The sequence below is a fragment of the Tupaia chinensis genome, unplaced genomic scaffold (assembly GCF_000334495.1).
Source record: "Tupaia chinensis unplaced genomic scaffold, TupChi_1.0 Scaffold000235_1, whole genome shotgun sequence".
In the NCBI taxonomy this organism is placed as follows: domain Eukaryota; kingdom Metazoa; phylum Chordata; class Mammalia; order Scandentia; family Tupaiidae; genus Tupaia; species Tupaia belangeri.
The window spans coordinates 49,175-57,241 of NW_006159713.1; the positions used below are offsets into that span (position 1 = coordinate 49,175).

Here is an 8,067-nt window from a genome sequence, read left to right on the forward strand (position 1 = left end):
ATCAGAGATCCTAGATCTTCACGTAGGCCTCATCCAGAGAAACGTGTGTGTGTGTTTACTTACAACTCTGCAAAATAGTTTTTACAAGGTCAAATTGCTTGAAACTAGCTTGAAACTCATTGATATAGACAGATAGCTAACATTATTGAGCTCTTACACCATGCCTCACAGTCATTCTCTAATTCTTGTGGCAACACAATGAAACAGGTCACATTATTCCTCATTTGGCAGTTTAATAAACTGAGGCATAAAGAGGAAAGTAAATTCCAGCAGATCAACACATCAGGAGTTGGGCTATGAGTCCTGGGCACCGTGACTTTAGAGTCTGAGCACTCTGCTTTCTGACCGCCGTATGTATGTAAATGCATGTATTTGTTGACTTGGAAACAGGCTCACAGTACATCAGTGTTTTAAAAAGCAGGTTAAGGGACCAGCAGTTAGCGTAATGGCTATGTCGCTGGACTCCCATGTAGTCGACCACGGTTCAAATCCCGGACCCAGTGGCTTAAACCCACGCCAGGCGCGTGTGCGTGCATGCCCAAGATCCCGAGAGGACAATGGAGGAGAAGGGATTACAGCGTGGCCATCCCCCCTGGGGGATGATTTCTCGCTTTTTGTCTCTCTGTCTCTCTCTGTCTGGCGAGCGCATGCACCCTATAGCGAAAACCTCTCCAAAAAAAAAAAAAAAAGCAGGTTAATGGGTCAGTAGATGGCATGGTGGTTTAAGCACTGGACTGCCACATGGTTGACCAGAGTTCAAGTCCCAGACCTGGCAACTAGCTTTCTCACATTCTCACTCTTTCTCTCTCTCTCTCTCTTTCTTTCTCTCTCTCTCTCTCTCTCTCTGATGAGTGCACAAGGTCTATAGCAAATTTAAAATAATTTAAAAAATCAAAATAAATCATTCTTTTAAAATGTTTTAAATAAAAAGTAGGTTAATAAGTATAATAACATGTGCAATTAGATACCATTTTATTACATATTCATTGAAAGGGATGAATTTTTTATTTCTTATAAAGAGAAGACAATGAATCTATATCCAAAATGAAGACCATGAAAAGCCCAGGTAAACCAGCTGGAAAATGTATTGTAAAGATTCTGAATTTGGTATGTTCTATTGTTCGAGGAACAGACTATGTCTCTTCTTTAAGTCATACATGGTTAGGCTGCCCTTTGGGAGCCCATATGTACGAGAGCCATTTTTGTGAAACCAGCCTGTATTTTTGAAACTTAGATACACTGGGGGTTAAGGTACTACCATCAAGGAAGAAGATCCTGTGTGAGCTCCATGCAGGCAAGGATGCTAACTGTCTCACTTCCCTTGTATCCTCAGAGCCTATTCCACGGTAGACACACAGTGTGTAATTTATAAATAGTAATTGAGTGAATAAGTGAACAGTATAAAGATAGAATGTTTTCTGAAAGGGTATATACCTGTGTTGGTAAGTATTTTTAAGAATGAAGTAGTTTCCATCATGCCTCAATAGAGGCATGACTCAGCAGTTTTCTTGCCTTTGCTCAAGTCATTTAAACTAGATAAATCAACTTAATGGCTATTTTTGGAATCCACAGGTAGAATTAAATTGAACTGACTCAGAAGCCAAGGGTGGGGTGGCTCAAAAGAAACAGCAGATGTTTCTCCTTTTTACAGGGAACATGCAAGTTATGAGAAGGAGAAAATGCACATTTAAAAAAGAATTTTTAAGGGACATAAGAGTTTATAAATCACATGTCAGAACACGTAGTATAGGCTGAGTAGAAAAAAGAGGTCAGCAGAGTCTAAAAGATTTAGCCTTTAATGATGCTCTGTAAAAATGGCATTGGCCACAATTTTTTTTTTAAAAGATTTTTCATCTATGATATCTAGATCAGTGGTTCCCAACTACTGGGCTATGGCGAATGAGCCATGAGACTATCAGTGAGGTGACCACATTTTGACCAACATGATATTTTTTTGAATGAGGGTACAATTCAAAGTACACTCAGTCGCAGCAACATCTGTCTGATGGATGGTTTCATTGTACAGATAAGAAAATGTAAAAGATGGTCCAACCCACTGTGAACAAGAGTGAAGCGTGAGCTCATGCAGGCAAAAGCTTTGGATTGGCAATATGTAAGAGAGTACAGTCAAGGCAGTAAACAATTCTACTCAAATAGCAGGACGTATGAAAGGGTGACCACTAATTACTTCACAAACGCTGGGAGACATTGTTACACTGTGGTAATTATTACATTGTAATTATTCCTAATTTGTTTAAATGTTGTTTTTTAGTCTCCTAATCACTCCAAGAGGGCTGCCAAAATTCTAATATTCAAAAGTGTGCCATGAATCCATGAAGTCTGGGAATCACTGATTTAAGTCCTCCCTACTCCAAGTTCTGTTTCAGATTATAGTTTTGCCTTTGGAAAAATGCATTTTAATAATACCGGGCAAAGCATGTGTAGGCTATAAAAGCTTATGATCACCTAGAATTGCTTACATTGAAAAGATACTTTTTAAAAATTACTTTTTAGGGACCAGGAGTTAGCGTAATGGCTATGTCGCTGGAATCCCATGTAGTCCCATGCGGTTCGCATCCCGGACCTGGTGGCTTAAACCTCACACTGGGCGCATGTGTGTGCATGCCCAAGATCCCAAGAGGTGAATGGAGAAGAAGGGATTGTGGTGTGGCCATCCCTCCTGGGGAGTGATTTTTCGCTTTCTGTCTGTCTCTCTCTGTCTGGCGAGTGCACACACCCTGTAGCAAAAAAATTTCTCCCCCCCCAAAAAAAATTACTTTTTATTCTGAAATAGTTTTAAACTCATGAGAAGTTGAAAAATCATGTAGTGTTCCCATATCCTCCTCACTCAGCTTCCCCCAATGTTAATATTTTATATACCCATGGTACATTATTAAAATAAGGAAACTGATGGTACAATACCATGGATTCAAGTTACACTGTTTATTTTTAAATTTTTCTCTTTTTGTTTTCTTTTAATTTGCTGTGGGGCAAATGTGTTCATGAGAGAGAGAAAGATAGAGAGCAGGAGAGAGAGCCAGAGAGAAAGTGAGAAAGCAAGCTGCTAGGTCCAGGATTTGAACCACAGTTGGCCAGGTCAGGGTCCAGTGCCTGAACCACCATGGCACCTGCTGGCCCATGTTCTCTACTTTTTAAAATATGTTTACTATTTAAGTATTTCTAGTGTTCTATTAAATCAACAGATAATAATTATACATATTAATGCAGTACAGTGTGATATATACATATACATATATATATAATGTCTAATGATCAAATCAGGGTAAATATCATGTCTATCACCTAAATATTTATTTGTGTGTGTGTGTTTAGGACATTCAAAATCCTCTCTTCTAGTACTTTAAATTATATAATAAATTATTGTTACATATAGTCACCCTACAGTATTACCGAACTCTAGAATTTATTTCTCCCTCTAACTGTAATTTTGTATCCACTAAGCAAACTCTCCCAACCCCCTCACCTCTCTCAGCTTCTGGTAACCACTATTCTAAACTCCATTTCCATGACAACAACTAGGAATATTAGTATCCTATGGAGTATGAGTCAACAAGTTTTATGAAATAAATTCAACTAAATTTTGAGATTCTTACAAATCTTGAAACACTTGATTCCATATGTTAAATCAGTCAGCAAAGGTAAGTAGAAAAGTTTGGTTTGGTATCTGAAAACTAAAAAGGAATGCTATATTGAGCATCTAGTATGTGCTAGCCAGTCATTGGCTAGTGCATCAGACATACCAGCAATCCCTTCAAACAGATTACAGACCAGAGGGAACTATAAACAGTCATGGGTGGGATAGCAGGAAACAAGCTGTGATGTCTCTGAAGAAACACATCAGAACAGGGACTAGCAGTTAGCGTAATGGCTATGTCGCTGGACTCCATGTAGTCGACCGCGGTTTGAGTCCCAGACCCGGTGGCTTAAACTCACACCAGATGCGTGTGTGTGTGTGCCCAAGATCCCAAGAGGAGAAGGGAGGAGAAGGGATTGCAGCATGGCCATCCCCTCTGTGGGGTGATTTCTTGCTTTCTGTCTCTCTGTCTCTGTCTTTCTGGCAAGCGTACGTGCCCTATAGCAAAAAAAAAAAAAAGAAAGAAACACATCAGAACACATAGGAAAGACAACTAACCTAGATTGGGAAATCGTGGAAGGTCTTCTAGAGAAAACTGAGACCTGAAAAATTACCTGGGAGCTAGCCAGATACAGAAGGAATGGGAGAGAGTATTCTAGGCAGAAGAAATAACCTGGGCTACACCCCAGAGGTGAGACAGAGCATGTCTAAAGGACGGAGTTCTGTGGCTCGAGCCCAGCACAGGCAATGAGGGACCAACCCCACAGGAGTACAGCCAATGCGGTCTGCAGCAGTGCTGTCCAACACTGGAGTCCCAGGCCACACATGCTACTGAGACTTGAAATGTGAGGCTTCACCAAGCTGTGCCCTAAGCGCAAAATGCACACCAGATCTTAAAGATTCGCTACCAAATAATAATAATAAACTATCTCAGTAATTTTTACATTGGCTTCACTTAAAATGAAAATATTGAGTCATTGGAAAAGTCAGGAGTATTCTTGTTTTCCTATGCAAAATATGTCATGACTTTTCTGACAACCCAATATTTTGACATATTGAGTCAAATCCAATATATTATTCAAATTAATTTTATCTATGTCTTTTCACACTATTATAAGCTCATTTACTTATTTTTTCTGTGAGAGAGACAGGCACCCCAATAGGGTCTTCACACTGCAATCCACCCCCAGCCTTGGCCAGGATGTGCATGCACGCTCAGCATGCACAGAGAGGCCCAGGGACATGGACCCAGGACCTTGCCATGCATGTCCATCACAGAAGAGGGTTGCATTTCTGCTGTGCCACTGGCTCCTCCTTCTTTTCACATTTTGAGTGCAGCTACTCAAAGATTTAAAATTCATTTGTGACTTAGGTTATATTTCTACCGGATGGTGCTATTCCAGAGAATCAGAGATGACCTCCCAGGGAAAATATTATTCAAACTAGGATATGTAAGATGAGAATAAGTAAGCCAGCAAGTAAGGAAAAGAAATAGTATGTGGGAAGGCACAGAGTGAAAACTGGAGAGGTCAACGAGAACCCAAAAGCACAGAATCTCCTAGGTTAGGGTGAGTGTAAACTGTCACCTGAGGGCAATAGAACCATTGAGGAATTTTATGAAAGGGAGTGACATGATAGATTTTTAGGCTAAGAGGAGATCGTTTCAACCAATGGGAGGGAGCAAGAATGAAGTAGGGGAAACAAGTTAGGAGATGTCAGAGTATTCCACGGCTAAGTATCTTTCTGCCTGCCTATCCCTCAATTCCCCATGTCCACCCTGAGGCAAATTCTATCAAACATATGCCCTACAAAGGGTATAGAGTCAGGCCAGAGAATACGTGAAACGTTACAAGAAAGCCTCTCTCAGGACGAGCAGTTAGCATAATGGCTAAGTCGCTGGACTCCCATGTAGTCAACCGTGGTTCGAGTCTCAGACCCAGTGGCTTAAACTCACGCTGGGTGCGTGTGCGTGCGTGCCCAAGATCATGAAAGGAGAATGGAGGAGAAGGGATTGCGGCGTGGCCATCCCCACAGTGGGTGATTTCTTGCTTTTTGTCTCTCTGTCTCTCTCTGTCTTTCTGGTGAGCTCACGTGCCTTATAGCTAAAACCTCTCAAAAAAAAAAAAAAGCCACCTCCTCTCTACCTCAATTTCCCACTTAAGTCATTAGAAATAAGACCATTTCTGGATAAAATTCAAAGCCAATACATTCCAACTCTTCGGTTTCCCACGGGCATATCAATTCTCTAGTTAGGGGATTTCTCAAAGAAGTACCTTCCCAACCCTGCTGACCAGTTCCAGCTATAGGCTGACTGAGTGGCAAGCAAGAGATCCTATCAATCAATCAGAGAGATCAGATAAGGGAAGAGCTGGGAACAGAATCAAGGCAATCAAACTCTATCCATGGGCTTATATTGACCATTGTCAGCCACATAGTTTGGGAACAATTTTAACCACCAAATCCTCAATTATACTTTTTTCCAGGTTGACTTTGTTGCTGTTGTTTATCATTCTTATCACTTTGCTATTGTTGGGGTTTGGGTGTTGTTTTTGCCTTCTTTCATTAGTTTCAGTTTGAATCATCTTTGAGATATTGTATATATGGAAACTGAAGTTGGAAGTTAGGTATATCATTTGTCTACCAGCATCCTATTGAATGGATAGACTTTTTTTTTTTTTTTGGAGGTTTTTGTTATAGGGCCGACGCACTTGCTAGAAAGACAGAGAGAGATAGAGACAGAAAGCGAGAAACCACTCCCCAGAGGGGATGGCCACACCTCAATCCCTTCTCTTCCATTCTTCTCTCAGGATCTTGGGCACGCACACACACGTGCCCAATGTGAGTTTAAGCCACAGGGTCCGGGAATCTAACCACGGTCGACTACATGGGAGTGCAGCAACATAGCCATTACACTAACTGCTGGCCCCTTGAATGGATACACTTACCAAAAAAAACAAAAAAACAAAAAAAAACAGCCTAGAAAGATAATGCAAAGACTGTATGCAATAGTGCTATTGGTTAGTACCCCTTAGTGTAAAAGTATGGAATAAAAAATATTTGCTTTAAAAGTGGTAATTTATCAGATGGGTCATGGGATTGGGAGGCAATCTCAATTTTGTCATTTACATTCGATTTTGTGAGTATGCATGGTGGGGTTTGTTTGTTTTTTAGACATGATCTCTCTGTGTTGCAATCCTGCTGCCTTGGCCTCCTGACTAGCTGGGATTAAAGACACACACTACCATGCTTTTCAGGGTGGACCAACCCTCTCATATGACCTCAGCCTGCCAAATAGCAGTGTCCAGCACATCCTACCATAGCTGAGCCCATCCATAATTTGGTTCTAGGTTTTAGGACAGGAAGATATTCATGCTTTATTACTGTAACTTTCTAAACCAATGCTTATGAATCAGTTACAATCACATACACCGAAAAATTAAAAACTATAAGAGCAGAATAAATGGAGCCCCGTGGATTCTTGGAAAATAGGTTATCTTCAGCTGAGAAAATGATCCTGGATGGAGTCATGACATTATGCTGGAATCTCAGTTCTGTACATTGTTTGGCATTGAACATAATAGATGCTATAGGGTAATAGTCGATGTATATTCTGTGAGTAAATTCCCAAGATACATGTAAAGGCAAAGAGCCCAATTGGAAGGTCACACAGAACTAGTATATGTGAATCTTTAGACATAGTGGGTTATATTGAAAGGAAAAAAAATCAGTTTTAGACCAATCTACTGTTTTCATTTTTCTTTCACAAATACCAAAAATAAGCCAGACCAGGATTTGTATCTATTTAAGATCAAGCCATCTGGGCTAGCTGTGCTCTTGCCTATTCCACGCAGAGGCATGTAAAAGCATGACCACCCATTGAGCAAGCCCCAGAAGAGGCTCATGCTCAATATACTGTGGGATAGGAGAGTGTGCAGATGATGACCATGACAGAAGGACATCAACGTGACCCGACTTATGGATCTGTTAACTTTTATCTTAATTTCTTCACTACAAGTAGCTTTGTCCGACACATGAAAAACTTTAAACAAAATTTCATTTTTAATTTTTCATTAAAACCTGAAAGATGGGCCAGCCAGGTGAAGTGGTAGTTAAGGCAGCTGAATCCCACATGGCTGTCTGTGTGGTTTGAGTCCCAGACCCAGAGACTTGAAAACACACACCCAGTGCATGTATGTGCATATCTAAAATCCTGAAAACAGAATGGAGGAGAAGGGATTGTGGCATGGCCATTCCCAGGTGGAGTGCTTTCTCCATTTCTCTGTGTCTCTTTCCAGCAAGCACACATGCCCTATAGCAAATAAATTTTAAAAAGAAAAAGAAGTCATGAAAGAAGGGATTCTATAGCCTGTTTCAAAAATCCTCAGAAAAGGGGGGAAAAAAAAAACAAACTACAGAAGCAACAAAAATAAACTTAGTAGTCATCTGGAATACAGAAAATAAAACAAAATCAC

General features: G+C 40.5%; 1 long non-coding RNA gene across 2 annotated transcripts in view; it reads left to right on the plus strand.

Annotated features, from left to right (window-relative positions):
• The first annotated feature begins 3,543 nt into the window (after positions 1–3,543).
• LOC102473934 (uncharacterized) overlaps positions 3,544–8,067 on the plus strand; it is a 68,809-nt gene continuing 64,285 nt past the window's right edge. For both annotated transcript variants that reach the window (XR_003549380.1, XR_003549381.1), the window contains exon 1: positions 3,544–3,659. This is a non-coding gene — a long non-coding RNA (uncharacterized LOC102473934). The remainder of the gene's footprint in view (positions 3,660–8,067) is intronic.